This window comes from Schistocerca gregaria, chromosome 1, assembly GCF_023897955.1.
Source record: "Schistocerca gregaria isolate iqSchGreg1 chromosome 1, iqSchGreg1.2, whole genome shotgun sequence".
In the NCBI taxonomy this organism is placed as follows: Eukaryota; Metazoa; Arthropoda; class Insecta; order Orthoptera; family Acrididae; genus Schistocerca; species Schistocerca gregaria.
This window is the reverse complement of record NC_064920.1, coordinates 223746835-223773756: the sequence shown is the minus strand read 5'-3', so window position 1 is coordinate 223773756 and position 26922 is coordinate 223746835.

Below are 26922 nucleotides of genomic sequence, written 5' to 3'. Positions count from 1 at the left end.
ATAGAAACGAAACAAAAACTCATGAAGCATTGCAGGAGAAACATTACAGGAGAAACACACAGCATCATTAAATGGAGATCATTTTATTTCCACTTTAAAGTACAAAAAGAGAGCAGTGGTATTAGAAATGCTGCTGTGCTTACGGAGATGTATTCAGACACTATTAACAGATATTACAAACAATACATTTTAGCAGAAATAAATGTACTATTATCATTCTCTCTCTCCAACGATTATTTCAAAGAAAATAATACATACTCTCAAGTTGTCATTATTCAATGTACTAGTAAATTTGTACAACTAGAGTTTACTAAATGCTGTAGAACTTAGTAGAGATGAAGTATGTTCACACTGTACAATCACTTGTACATATATGCACCTTAAAGTAGAACATTTTTGCGTGTAATGCTACCTGGCACAACAGATGCATGACTATAATGTGTACTCAGTGGCAAGAAGGTGCACCATTAAAAGAAGAATTACATACTCATTACACCACAAGATGCACTGAAGCACCAAAGAAACTGGTATAGGCATGCGTATTCAAATACAGAGATATGTAAACTGGCAGAATACGGCGCTGCCGTCGATAGCGCCTATATAAGACAACAAGTGTCTGGCGCAGTTGTTATATCGGTTACTACTGCTACAGCGGCAGGTTGTCAAGATTTGAGTCTGAACGTGGTATTATGGCCGGCGCACGAGCGATAGGGCACACCACCTCCGACGTAGCAATGAAGTGGGGATTTTCCCGAACGACCATAAAACGAGTGTACCTTGAATATCAGGAATCTGGTGAAATATCAAATATCCGACATCGCTGCGGCCGTAAAAAGATCCTGCAAGAATGGGGTCAACGACGACTGAAGAGAATCATTAAAAGTGATAGAAGTACAACCCTTCCTCAGACTGCTGCAGATTTCAGTGCTGGGACTTCAACAAGTATCAACCTGCTAACCATTCAGCGAAACATAATTGATATGGGCTTTCGGAGTCGAAGTTCCATTCATGTACCCCCTGATACCTGCATGATACAAAGCTTTACGCGTCACCTGGGTCCGTTATCACCAACTATGGACTGTTGATGTATGGAATCACGTTGCCTGGTCGGACGAGTCTCGTTTCAAATTGTATCGAGCGGATGGACGTCTACGGGTATGGAGACAACCTCATGAATCCATTGACCCTGCATCTCAGGACGCGACTATTCAAGCTGGTGGAGGCTCGGTAATGGTATGGGACGTGTGGATTTGGAATGATATGCCACTCCTGATACCTCTAGAAACTATTCTGACAGATGACACGAACGTAAGCGTTCTGTCTGATCACCTGCATCTATTCATATCCTTATTCGGACGGACTTGGGCAATTCCAGCAGGACAATGCGACACATCACAGGCCCAGAACTGCTACAGAGTGGCTCCAGGAACTCCCTTACGAATTTAAACACTTCCGACGGCCGCCTAGCTATCCAGACATGAACGTTGTTGAGCATATCTACGATGTCTTGTAACGCGCTGTTCAGAAATCTCCACCCACTCGTACTCTTACGGATTTATGGACAGCCCTGTAGGACTCATGGTATCTGTTCCTTCCAGCACTGCTTCAGACATTAGTCGAACCTATGCCACGTCGTGTTGCTGCACTTCTACGTGCTCGTGCGGACCCTACACGATTTTACGTGGGTGTACCAGTTTCTTTGGCTGTTCAGTGTGTAACGAACTTGAATACCAATTCTGTCCGAGGTTGCTGCATGGAGTTCTCCATTAAACGCGAGGAAGTCCAAAAACTGGATGTGAACTAAATAAAGTAGAATACGAGCAACATCCTTACTATTCAAGTAAATCGATCAGGTCCACTCGGATTCATGAGGAGGAACAAATATATCTCAATCCACAGAACACTGTGCAGTTTTAGATGGAAAAAAGTGGAATAATTTACTCCACACAATACTACGGATACAAGCAAAAATCAGACGGAGTGCAAGCAACATACGTGCAATGCAGCGCGGTGACTGCAGTACAGACAAAGTCGCTATGAGGAACCCAATGTGATGAAACTACACTCCTGGAAATGGAAAAAAGAACACATTGACACCGGTGTGTCAGAACCACCATACTTGCTCCGGACATTGCGAGAGGGCTGTACAAGCAATGATCACACGCACGGCACAGCGGACACACCAGGAACCGCGGTGTTGGCCGTCGAATGGCGCTAGCTGCGCAGCATTTGTGCACCGCCGCCGTCAGTGTCAGCCAGTTTGCCGTGGCATACGGAGCTCCATCGCAGTCTTTAACACTGGTAGCATGCCGCTACAGCGTGGACGTGAACCGTATGTGCAGTTGACGGACTTTGAGCGAGGGCGTATAGTGGGCATGCGGGAGGCCGGGTGGACGTATCGCCGAATTGCTCAACACGTGGGGCGTGAGGTCTCCACAGTACATCGATGTTGTCGCCAGTGGTCGGCGGAAGGTGCACGTGCCCGTCGACCTGGGACCGGACCGCAGCGACGCACGGATGCACGCCAAGACCGTAGGATCCTACTCAGTGCCGTAGTGGACCGCACCGCCACTTCCCAGCAAATTAGGGACACTGTTGCTCCTGGGGTATCGGCGAGGACCATTCGCAACCGTCTCCATGAAGCTGGGCTACGGTCCCGCACACCGTCAGGCCGTCTTCCGCTCACGCCCCAACATCGTGCAGCCCGCCTCCAGTGGTGTCGCGACAGGTGTGAATGGAGGGACGAATGGAGACGTGTAGTCTTCAGCGATGAGAGTCGCTTGTGCCTTGGTGCCAATGATGGTCGTATGCGTGTTTGGCGCCGTGCAGGTGAGCGCCACAATCAGGACTGCATACGACCGAGGCACACAGGGCCAACACCCGGCATCATGGTGTGGGGAGCGATCTCCTACACTGGCCGTACACCTCTGGTGATCGTCGAGGGGACACTGAATAGTGCACGATACATCCAAACCGTCATCGAACCCATCGTTCTACCATTCCTAGACCGGCAAGGGAACTTGCTGTTCCAACAGGACAATGCACGTCCCATGTATCCCGTGCCACCCAACGTGCTCTAGAAGGTGTAAGTCAACTACCCTGGCCAGCAAGATCTCCGGATCTGTCCCCCATTGAGCATGTTTGGGACTGGATGAAGCGTCGTCTCACGCGGTCTGCACGTCCAGCACGAACGCTGGTCCAACTGAGGCACCAGGTGGAAATGGCATGGCAAGCCGTTCCACAGGACTACATCCAGCATCTCTACGATCGTCTCCATGGGAGAATATCAGCCTGCATTGCTGCGAAAGGTGGATATACACTGTACTAGTGCCGACATTGTGCATGCTCTGTTGCCTGTGTCTATGTGCCTGTGGTTCTGTCAGTGTGATCATGTGATGTATCTGACCCCAGGAATGTGTCAATAAAGTTTCCCCTTCCTGGGACAATGAATTCACGGTGTTCTTATTTCAATTTCCAGGAGTGTAGGTTCTGTTTGTTATTACGAAACGAAAACTAATATGGAAGACTTGACGTAACCCAATACGAAAATATGATGATGAGAGATTGATAATCTAGCAGCGCTCCAAATGGCTTGGCTGCGAACCACAGTCTTGTTACCGGAAGTCCCTGTATGGGCCTCATCCCCTGGACGCCAAAAAACATATACCTTGGGCCCTCGCAACCTGCGCCACAGTACCAACACAAAGCAGTCCCTTCCAAAATGGCAATAAGTTTTACAAATTTCACACATTATAGCATAATAATGAATTACTATCGGTTAAAATGTTACTGTAAGTATTTAAAGTAAAATGTAATCCTTCTACAAAAAACTTAGTGGAAACATTCCTCCACAGTTCTTGGCACATGAATATGAACACACTCATAATGCCAAAGAGTTCACATTTTCTGTGCAAACACACGGCTCAGTCACATTAATGTGAACACAGCCAAGGTTTGACGTCACCGAGCAACAGTCACTCACACAGGGCAGATGCCAGCACTAGCACTGACAGGAGGACGCGGAAAACGGTGCAGTCATTTCCGTAATGCGGAAAGAAAGCGATTTATCTGAAGTCCAAACGGACACGATCATTGACTTTCGGGCCAAGGGTAGAAGAATTTCTCAATCGACTAAGAAGGGGAGACCACGACATCGGGATCACAGATATACTTCAAAATTTGTACACCTTTAGTTGTTGTTGTAGTCTTCAGTCCTGAGACTTGTTTGATGCAGCTCTCCATGCTACCCTATCCTGTGCAAGCATCTTCATCTCCCAGTACTTACTGCAACCTACATCCTTCTTAATCTGCTTAGTGTATTCATTCTTGGTCTTCCTCTACGATTTTTACCCTCCACGCTGCCCTCCCATGCTAAATTTGTGATCCCTTGATGCCTCAAAACATATTCTACCAACCGGTCCTTTCTTCTTGTCAAGTTGTGCCACAGACTCCTCTTCTACCCAATTCTGTTCGATACCTCGTCATTAGGTATGTGATCTATCCATCTAATTTTCAGCATTCTTCTGTAGCACCACATTTCGAAAGCTTATATTCTCTTCTTATCCAAACTATTTATCGTCCATGTTTCACTTCCATACATGGCTACACTCCATAAAAATACCTTCAGATACGACTTCCTGACGCTTAAATCTATACTCGATGTTAACAAATTTCTCTTCTTCAGAAACGCTTTCCAGTCTACATTTTATATCTTCTATACTTCGACCATCATCAGTTATTTTGCTCTCCAAATAGCAAAACTCCTTTACTACTTTAAGTGTCTCATTTCCCAACCTAATTCCCTCAGCATCACCTGATTTAACTACGTTCCATTATTCTCGTTTTGCTTTTCTTGGTGTTCAACTTATATCCTCCTTTCAAGACACTGGTCCATTCCGTTCAACTGCTCTTCCAGATCCTTTTCTGTCTCTGACAGAATTACAATGTCATCGGCGAACCTCAATTTTTTATTTCTTCTCCATGGATTTTAATACCTACTCCGAATTTTTCTTTTGTTTCCTTTACTGCTTGCTCAATATACAGATTGAATAACGTCGGGGAGAGGCTACAACCCTGTCTCACTCCCTTCACAACCACTGCTTCCCTTTCGTGCCCCTCGACTCTTATAACTGCCATCTGGTTTCTGTACAAATTGTAAATAGCCTTTCGCTCCCTGTATTTTAACCCTGCCGCCTTTAGAATTTGAAACAGAGTATTCCAGTCAACCTTTAGTAGGCCATTAAAAGAACGTTACGTGCAAGTAGTAAGATGCACTACTCTGGTAGTTCCGAGAAAATTGCAAGAGCAAATTTACGCGTGTATAAAGTGGCTCATGTATCTGCGCGCGTGTGCTGGCCGTTTGTGTTTATGGTCATCAAGTGACAGTTCCGCTTCGAGCGCCGAGGGGGAAGGTTCTTGTTTATTTCACTTTCCGCTGCGTCGCTTGTGTGGAGTTTTCCTCGTTAGCGTTGTTCTGTCTGCCGAGTGAGTCGTAGCGGGCCCGCTCCGCCTTGCTGTCTGTGTTCATCTGCTTGCAGCGGCGTCGGCCGCTCCGCTATAGCTGGCGTGGTTTTCGGGTGTACTCCACGAAAAGGTGCTGCCAGCCTTACTTTCCATACAACAACGGGACACTTGCAGCACGGGTCTCTAGAAATCCACGATTGGCTTGTGAGCTCTGATCAGGTCCACACCGCTTATTTTTTTGCAGACGAGTACGTGTTTTACATGAAATCTATGGATCCCCTTCACGTTGTGAGATTACTGTCGCGATATGGTTCTTAAGTGCCATTCAAGCATCGCGAAAATTCTGTTAGTGTGGCGTCATTCGCAGATGTTGAAATTGGCTATACCAATGTTCGAGTGTTCAGCCTCCCGCCGGAGGTCGATGACAACTTTCTACAGGACATATTGACTCCTTATTGGAACGTGAAAAACGACAGTCGTGAACGCTGGCCATCTCAACACAGGTTACAGTTTTGTAGTGGAATTCTTTCCGTTAAATGCACGTCAAACGCAACATCCCATCACATGTACTTGTGTATTGCGTTCGTGTCATGTATACCGGTCAAGAAGGAACTTGTTTCCTATGTAATGAAAGTGGGCCGGCCGCGGTGGTCTCGCGGTTCTAGGCGCGCATTGGCAGCCGGCACGGTAGCTCAGCGTGTTCGGTCAGAGGGTTACGCGCCCTCTGTAATAAAAAAACTGAGTCAATCGATCAAAAACGAACACAAATGGATGTCTTACGACGTCCGCCCCGAGCAGATGCAACGAACAAAAGCGAACAAAATGAGATTAAAAAAAAAAAAAAGGCGCGCAGTCCGGAGCCGCGCGACTGCTACGGTCGCAGGTTCGAATCCTGCCTCGGGCATGGATGAGTGTGATGTCCTTTGGTTAGTTAGGTTTAAGTAGTTCTAAGTTCTAGGGGACTAATGACCTCAGCAATTGAGTCCCGTAGTGCTCAGAGCCATTTTTTGTAATGAAAGTGGACACGTTTAGTCTAATTTACCGCGGAGCTTTTTTGTATTAAAGCCGTCCTTAATGCAGCGTCGCAAATTGACGGTTGTTGATTTTGTACCTTCGCTCCCGACGTCGGACCTACTTCTGCTTCAGATCATAACGAATAAAAAGTCAGTTCTGGTAATCGTGTAAATGAATTTCTGCCTTTACCTCCACGACAGGTTCATAATCCTGTTGCCGCCAGGACAGAACCTGTAACGGTGATAAACAAGCGACGTCGCACTCAAGATGTTGAGGGTGTGGATTTGGCTGTGCCTCCTGCCCCAACCTCCTCCGCATCAATTGCGTTCCCTGCACCTCTCGATGCTTCGATACCTCCTCTCCGTGGTATTGTTTGTGGCGAAGAAGTTATTTCTAGCATCCGTCCTGCTCGCAAAATGGCTCCTTCTGAGTAGCCTGTGTGTAGAGATGGAGTGGAATCTCGATCTTTGTCTTTGTGTCCTCCTTTACAGCCTGAGATAACGCAATGCTCTCCTGCTCCTTCGTCATCAGTCACCGACGATTTCCCGCCTACAACAACTCCCGAGGAGAATAAAATTAGCGGCCAAGTATCACCGGTTGTACTGGTAGTTCCTCAGAACGCTCCGGCGTAGTGACTGGACCTGCATTATATGACTCTAGTTCTGAGGCGCAGGAGGCTGTGCCTATGACCCCTCCCACACCTACGTCTGCATACGCCGCCATGCCACGCAGCCTGAGTGTGCGGTGGCACGTAAGAAATCTAAGGAAAAAGGTTATTACAGGGGTTCTGGTCCCATGATGTCTGTCTCCGCCGTGGACCTTGATGCTCAGCCGTCTATCTAATCCTGCTCGAACGTTCCGTACATCCCCGCATATCCGTGATCAATGACTCAAGCCTACACATTCCTTTCCGTAAAAGTTAATCGTGTGGAATCAGAATTAAGGTTGGCTTCACTGCTTCAGTTCATTTATGATTCATGCACAGATATAATGTTTTTACAGGAGGTGTTATTTCCTAATTTCTCCTTTCTTGGTTTTAGTATGATGTTTAATGTAGCACCCAAATATTCTGTGGGGACCGTCTTATTATTTCACGGAGGCATTCCTATTTCTGAGGTGGAAATGTTGGATTCTCTCAGGGGCATAGGTTGTCAACTTTTTAATCTTACCTTGTTTCTTTTATATGCCCCTTCTGGCACTGGTCGCGCAGTGGATCGTTCGCGTTTTTATGAAGAGGATATTGTTTATCTGTTGCATAAGAGTACTCCGGGTATTCTGTTGGGTAGTGATTTTAACTGCGTATTGCTTCCTGCAGATCAATCTCCAAATTTTAATTTCTCTCGTGAATTACGAGAATTGGTCCGCTCCTTGATCATGAAAGACGTCTGAATATGCAAATACCCGACGTTAGTTGAATTTACCCACTTTACCAATGGCTTCTAGTAGCAGGTTAGATAGGTTTTATTTATCAGACTGCCTCAGGGATAGTATTCTTACTGTTGAAGTCATTCCAGCTTCCTTTACGGATCACTCTGCTGTGACCCTAACTCTCAATCTTGAACGGCAACCAGTCAAACTGTTTCGCCCTCCGTGGATGTTAAACGTCGCTCACCCAGCTTACCCCTCTCTCTATGACGTGATGCGAGCCGTGTGGAAGCGTACTCTACGGTCTACTGGGAAAACCTCTTCCACCCTTGACTGGTGGACACAGCTAGCAAAACCGAGGCTCAGGCAGACTTTGATACCTTTCTGTGCTGCCAAAGCGCGAGACTTCGGGAGAGCTTACGAATATTACTATTTCATCCTACCTGAACTTTATGCTGCCTCGGATCACGCCCCTGTACGAATTGCGGATGCTAGGCGTGAAAAGGAAAAACAGTTGAACGTGTAGGGAATACAAATCGAAGGTTTGAAAATCCGATCCAAGCCGCGTTCATTGCTGCCGGAAGAACTGACTTCCTTATGTCATTTGCTTCGGTATCAGACACGTCACCGCCGCGCCTGTATTCATTCTCTTACGACAAATGATGGACGTATCGTAATGGCGCAAGCTGATATAGTGCGTATCTTGCATCAGTACTATGTAGACATCTAAGACATCGCCGGCCGTGGTGGTCGAGTGGTTCTAGGTGCTTCAGTTCGGAGCCGCTCGACTGCTATGGTTGCAGGTTCGAATCCTGCCTCGGGCATGGATGTGTGTAATGTCTTTAGGTTAGTTAGGATTAAGTAGTTTTAAGTTCTAGGGGACTGATGACCTCAGATGTTAAATCCCATAGTGCTCAGAGCCATTTCAACTATCTACGACATCGATCAGTCCAATGAAACTTTTTACGACTCGCTAGTCAGCATCTGGGATACGACAATTACACCTGAACATAATGGAACGCTCTTAGCTGCGTGAGGAAGTTCACAAACGTATTGTGGAATCGTCTTCTCAAAAGTCTCCGGGTCTAGATGGACTTCCCAAGTAATTTTACGTGCGCTTTTGGCCGTTGTTGGGTGCTACCTCTACGTTCCTTTTGAGTGAAGTGTTACAGGGTGCCGGCCGGTGTGTCCGAGCGCTTCTAGGAGCTTCAGTCTCGAACCGCTCGACCGCTACGGTCACAGGTTCGAATCCTGCCTCGGGCGTGGATGTGTGTGATATCCTTAGGTTAGTTAAGTAGTTATAAGTTCTAGGGGACTGATGACATCAGAAGGTAAGTCCCATAGTGCTCAGAGCCATTTGAACCATTTATTACAGGGTAGAGCAATGCCAGCCTCGCTCGAAGTGAGAAAAATGGTTTTAATCGCCCACTTACTTTGTTAAATTGTGTTTATAATACTGTGGCGAGGGCAGTTAATAGTAGGATGACGGCTCTGACGGAGACGATTGTTGCAAAACATCACAGTTGGTCGTACCAACCTTACCCCTACAGTCAAGTGTCGTGACGTCATTTCGGTTGCCGGCCGCGGTGGTCTGGCGGTTCTAGGCGCGCAGTCCGGAACCGTGCGACTGCTACGGTCGCAGGTTCGAATCCTGCCTCGGGCATGGATGTGTGTGATGTCCTTAGGTTAGTTAGGTTTAAGTAGTTCTAAGTTCTAGGGGAATAATGACCACAGCAGTTGAGTCCCATTGTACTCAGAGCCACTTGAACCATTTTTTTTTCTATACTTCGATAAGGCTTTTGATCGTGTTAATCATGACTTTGTGCTTCGGGTATTGGAGGCACTTGCTTTCACTGTTGACACATGGCGAGCGCTCTCAAATCTGTTTACGGGTACTTCGGCTTCGGTGGTTGTTACTAGCCGACTAAAGCCCCTCTGTTAGGGGAGTGCCTCAAGGAAGCCCGCTGTCATCGACTGTTTGTATTGTCTCCGGAACCCCTACTTCGTATGCTAGCATCGCAGCTGACAGGTTGGACGCTTTCTGGCGGGACTATAGCTGTTTGTTAATCCGCGGATGACGTGGAGGTTCTGCTTCGCAATCCTGCTGAGATACTCCGACTAAAGGCTGCAATTGATGATTTTTGCCAGCGTTCAGGTGCAAAACTTAATGAATGAAAAAGGAGGATTCTTACCTTGCGAGGTTTTGATGACGCGGTTGTTCCATGGGCTACTGCAGCGGATCAGCATACGTCTCTCGGTATCCTTATTGATCGTTTTCCACTCAAAATGGCGGTGCTTAACTGTAAGTCCGATATGGAAAAAATTCAGGGAGTAATACTGGAACATGAAAGACGTTCTCTTACTCTGCTCCGGGAAGTCCGAATACTGGATATGTATGTCTTATGCAAACCTTATTACGTGGCCCATGTTTATCCGCTTCCTCGATGATGGTGAACAAACTACAAACTGATCGCTTTTCATGGATAAGACATATATTTCGCTTACGATATGAGGTGATCACGAAACCTCGTTGCCTTGGGGGGCTGGGTCTGGCTGATATACGAAGAAAGACGCAGTTGCTTTGTGTGCGTCGTACTATCTTGACGATGACAAACATTCACGTCTCGTTTATTTCTCTGTGTCCGTCCCGCTATTCTTGAACCCCCTATTGATGATTGTCACATAAACACATTCGTGACTTCTGTCTTGCGGTGAGCTGTTTAGGGGCTGACATCTTATGGAGACCCGTCCTCACCATGAAATTCCTAAGGACTCGTTGAGAAACAGTCCCCTGCCCGAATCCCCTTGAAACAGAATCGTGGCAAACAACCTGGACAACAGTTTGGTTCAATATCAGTCTTCCGATCTGGCCGACGCGCGTAGCGTCCTCATGGTATAAGGTAGTAAAGGTAGTAGACTTTTCAGTATTGGACTTAGCGACACGGATTTATGTAGTCGTTGTACGTCTTCAGATACGATACGGCAACGCTTTACTTGTGGAGATCATATGGCAAACTGGTCTTGGATCAGGACACAATTGGCCTTCGTTACTCGACCTTCTGAGACTGCATTCGCTACTGACATCATATTGCGCCAAAATCCTTCTTTCTTTCCACGGTCAGAAACACATAGCGTTATGTGGTTGCTGGGACACTTCGTTCATTATGTTGTAGAAGGCGAGGGGAAGATCGCATGAACTTCATGCAACACCTCATCACTGCCTATTGGACATGCTTACGAATACCTCGATATCGAAACCTCTTCGCCAACATGTTGAACCTTGTTTTCTGTTGGCAAGTTGTAGGTTAATTTCATTTTTCTGATGATTGGTGATTTTCTTTGTTATGTGTGTTCCCATCTGATTTGCTTTTGCTGCTCCTCTCTTGGTTTCCTTGTTCGTTTTGTTTGTGTTTTGGTCCAGCATCGCTTCAGTTCTATTGTAAAATGTGTATGGATGAAGTAAAGATACATATGAGCGTATAGAATCCTTGCAATCAAATTGGGATTTTTCTTAGTTTATTATTCCGAATGTAATCTGGTTTCGTTTTCCTCCTGCTGTTATATTCTATTACAGCATATAAAAACATATAAAAAGTGCAAAATAAAAAGAATTAAAAAAACTTAAAAACCAAATAAAAGTAATTGTTGATATATATCATGTGAGTTTGGTGGTGGACTGTCGGCTATGTTCTCGTTTTTTTCTGTCTTTTATTTATTATTCTGTTCTAATAATTATTTCTCCAATTTGTAGCTTAGATTTCATGATGTTTTGACTATGGTTTATTGAAGTGTCATGATAGCACCAAGTCATTCCGACAGTAAATGTGTATAAGGCGACGGTTCGATTCCCACTGAAACTTAAGTATAAATCTATTTTTTTCATCACTGGTCATATTATTTAATTTACATGACATTTAAGGCGTAATAGAATGAAAAAACATGTGTATTTGTATGACGTTTCAATTTATGTTTTCCATATCAGTATGAAAAATACCATCCTGCAACGTGTGATGTCGAGAGCACATCCGACTTTTGTGGTCTGGCACATTGTGACTTACTGTATTGCAGATTGTGGACAACATCATTTGCATCATTATTTACCGAAGTTTGACTTGGGCTTTCCGTGGGCTTGAATATTTAATAACAAATAGTAAATAGTCAATTGACAGACGACATTCATTATTAGTTCATGAAAATGCACGAGGTTTTTTTTCATTATATTACCTCTCAAATACCATATAAATTAGAAAACGTGACCAGTGATGAAAAAAAAAAGATTAAAGAAATGCTGGCCGCAGTGGCCGTGCGGTTCTAGGCGCTACTGTCAGGAGCCGAGCGACCGCTACGGTCGCAGATTCGGATCCTACCTCGGGCATGGATGTGTGTGATGTCCTTAGGTTAGTTAGGTTTAATTAGTTCTAAGTTCTAGGCGACTGATGACCTCAGAACATAAGTCGCATAGTGCTCAGATCCATTTGAACCATTAAAGAAATGCGTGATAGCGGGATGCGAACCATCGCCTTGTTAACCAAGCGGTGACCAATTTCTGTCCTTCGTTCTACATCTCGTTGATATCCTGTGAACACTCCTCTCTTTCAGCGGCAGCTTTCACAGGACTGGAAGCATGCACTCCAGATTTACAAGTATTTAAGAATCCAATGACGTCTCATTGACACTCTATGTCATTCCATCTCGATGCCATGGCAAACAGCGGGTGAAACATAGAAGTAAATTTGCAGTTCTAAAGGATCTAATCATGCGTGAGTGGCTTAACTGTATATCTTGTCAATTCTATTCCTCACCGGATTGAATCCATTATCAAGATCAGTGGGAGTGTTGCACGGTATTAATTGATGTCTCTTAGATGTGATTAATTTTTACCCAGGATGCTTATGTAGTTAAATAAAGAATATTGTGTAGCTGTTATCTTTCGGAAACAATCTATTTTTCACATTCACACAAAAGACAAGGTAGATTTTGAGTAGCATACATTTCATACGTTTGTTAAGAAAAATATGCACCTAAAATACAGATTATGATATTAATCCACGAATGCAAACATCAGTCCAATAATGGTAAGAAGCGAAATCTGAAAGGTAGCAGGAATGTATAGAGGACCTATACAAGGAAAATGAACTTGAGAGCAGTGTCATAGAAAGATCACAGGGCGTACAAGAAGATGAGATAGAAGATATGGTACTGCGAGAAGAATGTGATAGAACACTGAGGGACCTAAGTTGCCAAAGACCCCTGGAGTAGACGACATTCCCTGAGGTCTACTGATTCCTCAGGGAACTGTAAGAAAACTAATCTACTTAGCGTGGAAGGTATATGACACAGGTGAAACACAGACTTCAAGAAGAATGTAGCATTTTCCGTTCTAAGGAAAGCAAGTGCTGGCAGGTGTAAATGCTACCGATTCATCAGTTTAAAACGTCATGGATGCAAAATACTGAGACGAATTATTTGTGGGAGTATGTAAACACTGTTAGAAGCCGACCTCGTGGAAGATCTGTTTGTATTCCGGAGAAATGTAGGAACACGCGAGGAAATACTGAGCCTACGACTTATCTTAAAAGATACGTTAGAGTAAGTCGAACTAACGTTTATAGCTTTTATTGATAGGAAGAAAGCTTTTGACAGTATCGACTGAAATACACTCCCTGAAAGTCTATATCCAGCAGGAGTCAGCTGCTACAGGAAGTGGAAGTTCAGACTGAACTAGTACAGAATCCAGACTGCATTTGTGAGTCGAGATGCATGAAAGGAAAGCAGTGGTTGAGAAGGGAATGAGATCGGTTTTTAATCTATCCCGGATGTCATTCAACCTGTATACTTCGCAAGAAGTAAAGGAAAGCGAAGGAAAACTTGGAGAAGGAATTAAAATTGAGGGAGGAAAAAAGAAACTTTGTGGTTTGCGGATGACATTGCAATTCTGTCAGAGATAGCATAGGACTTGGAAGAGTAGCTGAACAAAATTGACAATGTCTTGTAAGAACGATATAAGCTGAACATTAACAAAATCAAACCAAAAGTAACCGAATCTAATGCAATTTATTCCGGCGATGCTGACAGAATGAGGGTGGAAAATAAGACACTAAAAGTAGTGCCTCAGGTTTGGATAGTATGAAGTAGAGAGGATATAAAATGTAGACTGGCAAAGGTAAGAAAAGTGTTTCTGAAGAAGAGAAATTTGTTAACACCAAGTATAAATTTAAAGTCTTTTCTGAAGTCATTTATCTAGAGTGTAGCCTTTTACGTAGGCGAAAGATGTGCGATAAATGGTTTAGAGAAGAAGAGTATAGAAACTTTTGAAATGTGGTGCTACAGAGTAATGCTGCCGATGTGGTGGGTAGATCACGTAAGTAATGATGAGGTACTCAATGGAATTGGGGAGAAAGAAAATTTGTGGCATAACTTGACTAAAAGAAGTGATTGGTTCATAGGACACATTCAGAGACATCAAAGGATCACCAATATATTAATGGAGGGCAGTGGACGTGCGTGCGTGTGCGCGCGCTCGTGTGTGTGTGTGTGTGTGTGTGTGTGTGTGTGTGTGTGTGTGTGTTTGTGTGTTTGTGCGTGTGCGTGCTTGCTGGAGGATGGGGGGTAAAAACAAAGTAGCACAGGGAGACCAAGAGATGGACATAGAAAGCAGGTTCACTGGGATGTGGATTGCAGTAATTATTCTGAAATGAAGAGGATTGTACAGGATAGGGTAGCGTGGAGATTATTTATTTATTATTATTTATTTGCTACCTTATGCAAATGAGCTGCCACCTTGTTACTAAGACAGGTCGTACTTTCACAACACGAAATTGTACATATACAGAATATGATACTTATTTGTAATTCCTTGTTTTCAAAAAGGATTAATAATATTGTAGCTTTAAATACTTATTAACTTAAAAGTAATTAAGAAACGAAAATCTTAAACATTTATGAAATGAACAAAATTTTGGAAAATCCTATTATGAACCATAACAATATTGTTAGGAAGAACAGACACAGAAGATAGAGAATATGATACTGGAAGTATGTCGCCCCACCTAGCGTGTACGACGGTGAGTGTCTTGGAATTCTTCATCAGGCCACCGACCGCCAATCACTGCTCTTCATTTAAATCTAACATCTACTTTAGGTTTCATAATAATTTAACATTAACTTCCTTTTCTTGTTTCAGGCTATTGTGTTACTAGTTTTGGGTATTTCTTCATTTTCATTTATGGCCACGTCAGGATCAGTGTCATCACCGATTTCCACGTCGGAATCAGTGCTGTTTTCCAACCTGTGGATTCTTTCCTGTTCTTGCATATAGACTCGTTGTCTGGCTCGGACGTACTCTCTATAGGTGACTTTGGATATATCGTCTGTGACCGTGTTTAACATAGGTCATTGGTATTCGTCTCTGCGAATATGGTGTCTTGATCATTGTTGAGCTTTAAGTGTATTGTGTGTCTTATGCTGGTATTCGCCAAAAATAAGATATGTTCTGGAGAGCCTTCTTCTCCACATGTGCCACATGTGGATGTTGGTGTCTGCTTGAGACTCAAGCGGTTTAAGTGTGTGGGGTAAGGGACGTGTCCTGTTAAGAAGCGGACCATACCGAAGCTGGGATCGATATGTTTGAGTTTTAGTCTCTCCCTTACATCGGAAAAGAACTGTTGTAGCCTAAGGTCCTCATCACTTGTGCCCCACTCACCTTGCCAGGTATCCATCTTCCAATTGTTTACTTGGCGTTTCGTGTCTATTGGTACTCCAGTGATCTTTCGAACCCGGTCGTGGCTTCCCACCTTAAGCCAGTACACAGCATCTCGGTATCTTGTAATGTCTATTGGAGAGATTCCGAGCACCACATAGAGTGACTACACTGAGGTAGTGTCAAATATTCCCGATAGTCTAAGTAAGCCGGTTATTTGTGCTCGTGTGCCGAGGGCCCGGCTTCTTGATATGCCCAATCTGTGAACCCACGCGCTGGCGACGAAGCTACGTAGCGACTCTAAGAGATCACAACGCTATGTCCGTGTAACTGACAAGGGGTGTCTAAATTGTCCTAGATTTAGTCTTGTCGGTTTGTGCAGTACGTTTTCTGCTTTGTTTGTGACACTGTGCAAGTGTTCATGGAAATTTTGCTTTTCGTCTATGTGTACATCACGATAGATTGTGGTGACTACTCGTTTAATGTTTGTGTAACCTATTTTTACACAAAGGTTTCTCTGGAGAGACCTTTTCAGTAAAGTGTATATTGTATTGTTATGGGCTATCTTGACTTGGTTGTCGTGACACCATTGTGTTATTGTTTTGAGTGTTCCGTTTGCTCTTCCTTTTAGCTGGGACCTTTTGTCGGCAGACACTACGACCAAAAGGTCGTCTGCTTATGCGACAACTCCATATGTCGTTATTGTTCCCTCCAGTAGTTGCAGTAAGGGTTCAATAGTCATGTCCCAGAAGATGGAACCACAAATCGACACTTATTAGCAGCCTTTTTTAACTCGTTTGATTACTTTTCGGCCGTTCATCTACCATTCGACCACGCTGTTCTTACATCGTGGAGTGCTGAATGAAAACAGCCTTCGGATTAAAGGTCATAAGAACAACAACAATAACATCAACAACAGTGATAAGAAGAAAACTCTGTGATGCTCTGCTAGAGGACGAGATTCTACTGCTCGGTAACATTCGCCCTCATACTCACCAGAAAACGACCGAAACGATGGGAAATTTAAAATGGGAAGTGTTACCATATTCTGCTTACATACCCGGCTACAAGCTGTTCGATTTTCATCTTTCCAGGTCGCACAAAGAGTTCTATTACGGGACACCAAGTAGAAAGACATCAATTATTATGTTTACAACTGGCAGGTAAGGAAATTTTAACCAATGGGTTTGAGAATACTGTTTTTGATTGATCATGTAAACGCTTGAATACTGATTGTAGAAATAAAATAGGTGTTGGGATTCCTCTTCCACAATTGATATTCGCTCAGTCAGTTTTCAAATGTTCGTGGGTTCTCAGGTTTCTGCTAGCTTTTAAAAATATTAGTTAACGTGGACAAAATGATTTCATTTGAAGTGAATAAGTGGGAAGTTATTCATTTGATTTCTTTAATCCAAGATGAGCAAATTTTATCTTTATTAGACAGAAAGACATACATAAATAACGAAATCTGAGGGGAGTTGAAAACCTGTGTTATACATGCCGTCGCACGCAAAGAGAATTGTGCAATACGAGTGGCGCGTTGTCAGAATAAAATGCATGTTCTAGATTTCCTGCAGACACAGTTATTATGCAAATTGAGGGGGGGGGGGGGGACGGGTAGATAGGTCAGCTCGACTGGGATGAGTCAGCGGGGAAGAGTGAAAATATGTGGCTGACCGGGCTGCGAAACCAGGATCTCCCCCTTATTAGACAGCTGCGTTAAGGCCCGGACACAGTGTTTATCGCACTTCTGCGGATGTCTCGGTACACTTCTCGTCTGACTCACACTTACAACTAGCGCCGCCTACCCGCAGCCCTTGGCTCTGTTGCTCGCTACTTTGACAGTCCGGCGTGAGGTCGAACGTGACTGTGCATTCGCACCGAATGTGGTGCATTCATACCCCATAGAGGCGAATTAGTAATATGTGATGGTTAGGCCATGTGATCAAAAGTATCCGGACACCTGGCTGAAAATAACTTACAAGTTCGTGGCGCCCTTCATCGGTAATGCTGGAATTCAATAAGTTGTTGGCTCTCCCTTAGCCTTGATGACAGCTTCCACTCTCGCAGGCATACGTTCAATCAGGTACTGGAAGGTTTCTTGGGGAATGGCAGCCCATTCTCCACTGAGTGCTTGCACTGAGGAGAGGTGTCGATGTCGGTCGGTGAGGCCTGATACGAAGTCGGCGTTCCAAAACATCCGAAAGTCGTTCCATGCAATTCAGGTCAGGACACTGTGCAGGCCAGTCCACTACAGGGATGTTGCTGTAGTGTAACCACTCCGCCACAAGCCGTGCATTATGAACAGGTGCTCGATCGTGTTGAAAGGTCCAGTCCCCTTTCCCAAATTGCTCTTCAACAATGAGAAGCACGAAGGTGCTTAAAACATCAATGTAGGCCTGTGCTGTGATACTGCCACGCAAAATAACAGGCGGGGCAAGCCCCTCCATGAAAAACACAACCACACCATAACACTACCGCCTCCGAATTTTACTGTTTGTGCTATACACACTGATAGATGACATTCACCGGGCATTCGACTTACCCACACCCTGGCATCGGATCGACACATTGTGAACCGTGATCCGTCACTCCACACGATGTTTTCTCACTGTTCAATAGTCCAATGTTTACGCTCCTGACACCAAGCGAGGCTTCGTTTGGCATTTACCGGCGTGATGCGTGGCTTCTGAGCAACCACTCGACCGTGAAATCCAAGTTTTCTCACCTCCCGCCTAACTGTCACAGTGCTTGCAGTGGGTCCTGGTGCAGTTTGGAATTCCTGTATAATGATGTGGGTAGATGTCTGCCTATCACACATTACGACCCTCTTCAACTGTCGGCAGTCTCTTGTCAGTCAACAGACGAGGTCGGTCTGTACGTTTTTGTGCTGTACGTATCCGTTCACGTTTCCACCGGAAACAGTGGACCTAGGGATGTTTAGCAGTGTGGAAATCTCTCGTACAGACGTATGACACAAGTGACACCCAATCACGTGACCACGTTCAAAGTCCGTTAGTTCTCCCATTCTGCTCTCTCACGATGTCTAATGACTACTGAGGTCGCTGATATGTAGGTGTCAGCATAATGCACCTATTATGAAAAACGTATCTTTCTGGGGGGTGCCCGGATACTTCTGATCACATATTGTATGTCACAGTACAGGTAACACTTGCATTAGACTGTGCGAGTGAAACACTGCGGCATCTAGGGACGAACTGTAAAGTTGAAAGTCCGCGGGACATTGCTATTGTTCAGGACAAAACATATAAACTGCACACACATTCATTGAGAAATTCTGGCGGTGTATGGACAGAATGCCATGTCGAGTCTAGCCGTAGTGAAATAGTGCGAACAAACTGACTAAGGTCACACTGACGCCCATCGCCATAGACCACAGACGACGATGTGTAGGCAGTTGGGGAACCGATTCGCAGCAATTGCAGGTTTTCCAACAGTGAGGACGTTCACATAGCAGTTTGCGAATGACTTCGTGACCAAGGAGCGGATTTATATCATCGAAGAACTGATCGATTGATTGAACGTTCTGGCCGTTGTTTACAGAGAATTGCTTAGTACGCTGAAAGATAATATTATGTATGTACCACTTTGAAGTGCAGTGCAGTATTCAATGAAAGTTACATGTCCTATAATAATAATGTGTACCTTACATTTTAAGTCTCGTCTTATTTGTTTAGCTGTCGACGGCACGTTAAACGCTAATTCTTTTCGAATTCGTTGTGTTAGAAAAATCGGACCGATTGCCTAAAACCGTATATTATGCATAAGTGGCTAATTTATACGTAAAATACTGTACCCATTCTTTTAGTGGCAAAGGCTTCCATACGTAGTCAACAGTCGGTTACAAAACATTCGCTAATTTTGTGCCCAGGGATTTGAATATTCTTTGCTCGTAGATAGTTGCTTGCCACTCCAAGTCTCGAAACTGTCAGAGTTGAATAATCTTCGACCACTGCCCATTTGGAATTTTTTTCTACAACGCGCGTAATTTCTGTGGGGTAATAGAACTGTTCCAAAAACTTTCGTTGTTTTTGAACAATCTCTCTTTCCCCTCCTTATGCGTTCACTGACACCTATGAGGAAATCTTACCATCTCTGTACTAAAATTATTAAGAAAGTATTGATAATCACCTTTATCACTTAGAAGAAATCGGACACTTTATGGTTTATTTACAGACATCATTAATGTCAAATAGGTGACGATAGGAAAACTAATGCTCTATTGGGCTAGCAAAAACGATTGAGGGCTAACAATTAAACACGACGGCGAGAAAAAGGTTTCAGAAATTAGGATTTCATCTTCGAGCTGAAGATCACAGCAACAGAAACAACAACATGTTGGAGGAAATTGTATGCATCTCGATTCATTATGGAACGCGAGCTCTCGAAAATTTGAAAGTAAGGCTATGGCTCTTCGCGGAGCAACACCTATCTCTTGTAACATTTCTCAATCCAGTTTGTTCTTTAACACTCTTGCACAGACAAGTCGTGCAGAATTTTACAGAATACTGGAATTTTCAAATGGTGACGAATTTCAGCGTGACAACCGTGTACTGAAATTTCCCTCTCTCTCCGCTGTGTCAAATTTGATTAAGGGTCGATTTATTCTAATGTGACGTTGCAAAAGACAGAGAAAATTGTATACACTGGTACTCTCAAGTTTACAAACCCACAAAAACTGAAATTTAACTAAATTTACTTTGTACAAAACCTACATAGCCACAAAGTCTGAGAACTGGAGAAATTAAACTCACCTTCACCTTTCACGTCAGACTTATGATAATTTCTGTCAAGCGAATTACGCTTTTAAGAGAAAAAAAAGAAAGAATTAATTAGAATTTCCTTATTTTAAAACTTCTTAAACTGACAAGTCCTTACGAAAAAATCTTGATCAATAAGTGGAGTGGCACGCATTACCCGTCGAAATGATACATAGCGAGGGAGGCACACGCTATTCGCTTACCTAAAGGGCCGAACACAGAAACGATAGCACCAGCAATTCGTTGCCATGTAGCGCAGTATGTCTGTTGATCCCACGTTTGTGGGCAAGTCGCAGATCGCAACGGCCGAACGATTGTCTCTCGCATTTCCCATGCGGTCTTCCCTTGTATGAAAAGAAATCTGAGCGAAGATGGTTGTGAAGACGACCTTTCGACGCACGGTATCGCATAAGGGTTGAAAAACAAACCCTTGTTGCAGTTCGTAGTATGCATAAGGTAACGAATTCATACACGGCGCGATATACATTATTACACTACGTTTTCCTTTATTGTAAAAAATTATGAAAATGTATATGGAACTCACCGGGTATTGCTCTTACGTAGCGTCAAGAAATTTTAATGCAGAGATCAGCTTGGGCATTGTAAGATGCTGCTTGGATACCTGATCACTTTATCTTTTAAAACAACGAAAGGCTACTATTCTTATGTCACGACAACATTTGTGTTACTTGAGGTTCTATCTTGGTTTGTTTGTTTCTGTCAGTCATGCAAGCGCGTTTTTTTAGTAATTACTTAATTAACTGTGTAGAGATGTTTTATTTAGTAGATATATTTTAAGTACACATTTTGACATGTCCTCAAATAATCGAAATTTTAAATTATTTCATCACTGGAGGCCGATTTCAATAGGACTGTAATAGTCAGTGTTTAGGGACGATACAATCTGAGCTTCATATTGGCCCTTTCCTTGAACATTTTGCTTCAAAGACAGAACCTATCTTTTTAGACGGGAAGTCCAATAACTTAATTTCTTTCTTTTCTTATGCTTTCGCGGTGTGGGAATAATTTCAAGGTCAAAAAGTCAATGAACTATAACTCATTGTCATTATGTGTGTGAACTTTCGATATAATTCATGCACCGCGAAAGTATGAGGAAAGGAACAAAATCCACAACGCACTGGCCTGAGTATCCAACGATGCGAGAAAAGAAACGAAGTTATTTAAGGTCCTAATATTTTATTTTAGCAGCAACTACACAGATAATGAGAATCAGTCCCATTACTGCTGGAACGTGCTTTCATGACGCGAAAAAAAGGCATACGAAACATCTCAATTACTCGCATCTTTAAATGTCTCTTCTTTGATGTAATTCACTCTAACCTGATGGCATATTTCACCATGACAGCGTCTGAAAAATTGTTGCCTAAATGTTTTATCTGGTTATAAGAAACTAATGATTAATTTGTTCCTAAGGGTAAAGAAGAGGTCAATCGTTAAACCAACTCCTTAAAATACTGTTTACGTCGTTTGTACCAAATTCTAGAAACTGCGGATTCAGTTAACGAAACGTACCTTCAGATCATTTCCAAACCACACGTAGCTGATAACAAGTTTTGTCTGATACCGGATTCCTGATGTTGACAAACTAACAAAAAAATGGCTCTGAGCACTATGGGACTTAACATCTGTGATCACCAGTCCCCTAGAACTTAGAACTACTTAAACCTAACTAACCTAAGAACATCATACAGATATATGACCGAGGCAGGATTCGAACCTGCTACCATAGCTGTCGCGCGGTTCCAGACTTAAGCGCTTAGAACCGCTCGGCCACTACGGCCGGCAGACAAACTAACACCGTCATGTAGAATAGTATGTTTCTAGATGACGAGGTCAACCGACTTGCACGGCAGAAGTAATACCGCCGAACTGGGCACTTGTGTGCTAGCTAAAGGTTTTTTATTTTTAACGCTAAATCAAAAACTTTATTTCGAGGCTTGAAAATTGCAGTGTGCTTCTGGAAACCTAGCGGTAGCAGTTTACAGCATAGTTCATAATGAACTTTCAACACCGACTTTTGGTGCCATGTCGCCATATACATCAAAATTAATTCTCTAAGATAAGTACTTTTAAATGATACCCAAATCTCTTTTCCGCGGAATCTTCACAAGAAACGACATTGTTGCGCGAAGACTACATCCATAATATGTTTATGTGACAAATACCATCCATCTAGTTTTTCGAAGGAAACTAATAACACATAAGGGAGTTAGTGAAAGAGCCATTACAAAGCGGCAGGTTTAAATTTTTAATTCTGCACTAATCCAAGTCGCTTGAGAACTTTATTTGCCAAACTTGTAATCGTCCCTTACTGATTTATTTACCTTATTAACGGTGGTATTGTTTCCATTTCGAAAAGGAGAAACGTACAAATGAAAAATTGCAATATACGTTTCGGAATTACAGATTCCCTGTTTCGCAGCCATATGCATTGTCGCTACCCCAGCGGTGCTTCCGCTGAACAGCGTTTACTTTAAGAGCCAGCAGCAGTCGTACAAGTTTCTTTCCTAGATTTTTAAGCAAATTTGCGTTTGCCGCCACCACATATGGTGTTGAATATTATTCAGTTTCCAGTTATCAACTGATTCGGTCAGTTCTGACTCTACTGCGCGTCATGATGTTTAGGGGTGGTTTTTTCCTTAAAAACTGAGAGTCTTTCATTTTAGGTTGCAGACAAGCAATCTGCCAAGTAAGAGCAGAGTCGGTTGTCCGTATCCGAGACCTTCCCCTCGTGAGACTCGTCTATATAGTTATTAAGCGTGATTGTGAAGTTTTGTTTCAATGTGACCTCATGTGCCAAGAAGTTTACGTTACAATGTAGAATTATTCGTGGATTATTAACAACTCGAAAAAGTGAAGCTGAGAGCGGAGGTGCTAGTTATATTAAGAAGGAATGGAAACACATAAACAGCAAATCCCTCAGATTTTGAAATGATTAGTATTTTGAAGCTTGTTAGAAGTAGAAATTCGTGCGAATTTCATAGCAACAGTCACGGTATACTTGGCTCCACCTGGTGTTTACGAGTTATTTACGAGTAGTAAACGGTACGAGGTAATATTAAGTGGGTGTTTATTTTAAATATTACGGCGTATATGTTCTAGAGCCATATTTACATCATTTTTCACGTCATACAATCTGTCTGAAACAATCTACAGAAGAAGAGGTGGAAACCTGCAGTGCCACCTTGACCGCTGTTTCGCGTTTAGTAATTTAATTTTTCAATTGTATCATTAAATCGCCACAGGAGACAGTCGAGACGATAGGTAGAACAAAGCCAAATTCACTTTCCTTTCTTCTTCCTAGTGCCCTGAAATATTGCCATTTCAGGTTTTCTTCGGACTGGGTATTTTTTAGTAGATGAAAAATATCCACACATCTTCTAGAGGACTTTAATAAGGGATGTATTCACCCTTCCGCTTCACGAAGATATTATGGCTTCAGGTCTGTTGGAGACACTTTCAGTGAGCCTGTGGAAGAATGGCAACCTATTCTTCCGGATGAGCCGAAATTAGAGTGTAACCTCCCCACAAAATAAAATAATATGATTAATATTCTCATTTAGCGTAACTACCCAACACTGAAAATATAATACAATGTGACAAACCTATAACCTTTCAATAATTGACAGTCAATTTAACCTGGTACATTTTGGACGTCAGCAATGCTGCGTCATGGCCCTGATACATCATTCTGAATAAACTGAAAAATCTTACCTTAATTAGGTCGCCGGATAACGCGTATATATCTGCTCCTATAAGAAATTTTCCTGGCGCAGCTAAGTGCAATGCTGGCCGATAGATTTGTTTTATAAAAAAGGAAAGAACTGACTTTTCTTTTCAATAAGGATTGGAGAAATTAGTGAATTCTTTAAATTGAGATAAATGTCAAAAGTTACTTTTTATGAGAAAGATTATTATTAACAGTTTTTTTAAAAAACATTTACATGGGACTTGATGTAACAATACTACATATGCGCGAGGCTGCTTTTATCTTATCCTACCACGCTCAGGCTCCGCCATCGCTGCACACGACCGGCCCAGCCAACACGATACACCAGACACGACTGCTCGGTAGCAACAACTTACTCCTACTGCTACACAGTTCCTACTGCAGTCAATACTGCTCTGTGGTCTCAGATTCTCTTCTAGGTTACATATCGCAGGCAGCGCGTGAGCAATACATCGAAATTACATCAGCTCGAGTGCGCTAGCAACAAATTCTTTAATTATGGACCTCTTACAAGAGAAAGTGGTGATGTCAGACTTTGAGATCCGTACGTCATGAACGTAGGCCTGAACTCGATCGCTCGCTCGCTCTCCTCAACAGACAAAATGCGTTTCTAAACCTATTAACTTTCAGATGGGCGTGTACGTACTAACGAGAATTGCATCTTCTACTGGGATCTGCTATCACGAAGTCTTACTGATTAACAATACTTCAACAAAATTTAATTTATGGTTCAAATGGCTCTAAGCACTGCGAGACTTAACAGCTGAGGTCATCAGTCTCCTAGGCTTAGAACTACTTAAACCAAACAAACCTAAGGACATCACACATATCCATGTCCGAGGCAGGATTCGAACTTGCGACCGTTGCACCGGCGCAGTTCCGAACTGAAGCGCCTAGAACCGCTCGGTCACACGGACCGTCAAATTTAAGAGTAATACTAGACATAAATGGTATAACGGCTTGTTTATAGCATTTAGTCTCTTCTGCGTAACAGTCCTCATTTCACACGAGAAGTGGTGCCTTATGCGACTGACAGTCGTTTGGCATGATTTTAATTTTATTGAACCCCACTACAGCCGCAACAAATTATAAGTATTCCGATCATCGTAAGCCTAATAACAGTGAGCGTCCATAATAGCGGATTCTAGTAGAAGATGCAATTCTCTTTTGAACGCACATACGTAGTTACGAGTTAACAGGTGTAGCAACGTAGTTTGTCAGCTGAGTTGAGCGAGCGAGCGCAAGCCCGCCTTCGTGGCGTACGCGCCGCGGCCTGTCTTTCTCGTGGGCCTCGCTGATATCTGGAGCGAAGTCTATTGGTTTCATCTCTGGGCAGGCCAGTCCATTTTAGGAATTCACAAACAATTACCTCGCATGCGCTGCTTTACGACAGGTAGTGTAGTCGAGCCAATACGGTCATCGTCTCTGATCTGTTCCTCCACTAAATGCACTACGCAACGCTGTATAATGTACTTGTTTTGTAAATAAAACTGCCTTTTCCTGCTGCTAGTTACTTTATTTACCCCATTCGCGTTTCGCCTTCTCCTGTTCTAAGGCATCATCAGTGGGATCTATAACGATACAGTTTTGTTAGTTTTAAATTATTAAACAGTTCACTTCGTGATTGCTTACGATTTGTTAATCTGCGCTTTTTCACATCTGGTCTGGAGATCGCACTACCACCTTTATCACTGCCATATAATCACATCTTTGTGTTCTCGCCTTCTCCACACTGTTCACCATGTTTCTCACTCTGTTTTGTGGTGGACTATTGTACTTTTTCACTCTACATAACTGTTTCGTTGTACACTGTTTTTCTCAACGTAAATATTGCGACCCCATTACGTGTTTCATCTTCTTTGGTATGTTTACCCATTTGTTGCCAACCTAGCGAAGTATATGGTCGAGACTAACTTCTATTTATGAGGTTTATACCGTGTGTGTGTGTGTCTCTGTGTGTAGAAGAGAGACAGAGAGAGAGAGTGGGGGGGGGGGGGGGGGAGGAGAGTTGGTGGGGGATGGGTATACTAGTGTTAACGAGTGGTTGAAAACTTTCGTGACAACTGATTTGACTTTTCGTTTCAATATTCTGTGGAGGGGTTCATGGATGAGTGAGTGTAAAGATGATGGGTTCTATTATTATTATATTGGACAGTATTATTATATTAATACTTTTTGGGAACGTTATTCTATTATTTTATATATTAGCGTAAATAATTAATTGTTTGGCATGTGTACTTGGTCATTCAACAGGATTTTCCCCTCTACTTTGGTTTTCTGTATGTGGCAATTTTTTTGCATGTTTAGGAGGTGTTTTTTATTGTTGATTCTAATTATTTTCATGTCATCTTCTCTAGTGGTTGGTCTGTGGTCATTTTCTCTTGGTGTTCTGCACATGTGGAGTGGCTTGTCCCATATTTCCAGGCTCTCCTGTGTTCCTTGTATCTGACATCAAATGTCCTTCCTTTTGTCCTATGTATGTGCCTTCACAAGTGTTACACTGTAGCTGATATAAACTTGCTTTCTGGTATATGTCTGTTTTTTGTCAGTTTTGGGGTGTATTTTTTTATAGAATTGTCTGTTGTGTATGCTATGTTTATTCCCTGTCTTTTGAAAATGTTGGTGATTTTACGGGTGTGTTTGTATGTCATTGTCTACCATCTTGTGTTTTCTTCCATCTTTTATTGATTATCCTGTGTAATTGTTATGGGACTGCGTGTTTGTATTTGGTTCTCTTGTGTTGTTGTCTGTGGTTTCGAATTTTCTGCTTTTATTTTACTTTTAATTTTGTTGTTTAGCTTTGTGACTGAGTTATTATGGTAACCATTATTTTGTGCTATCTGCATTAT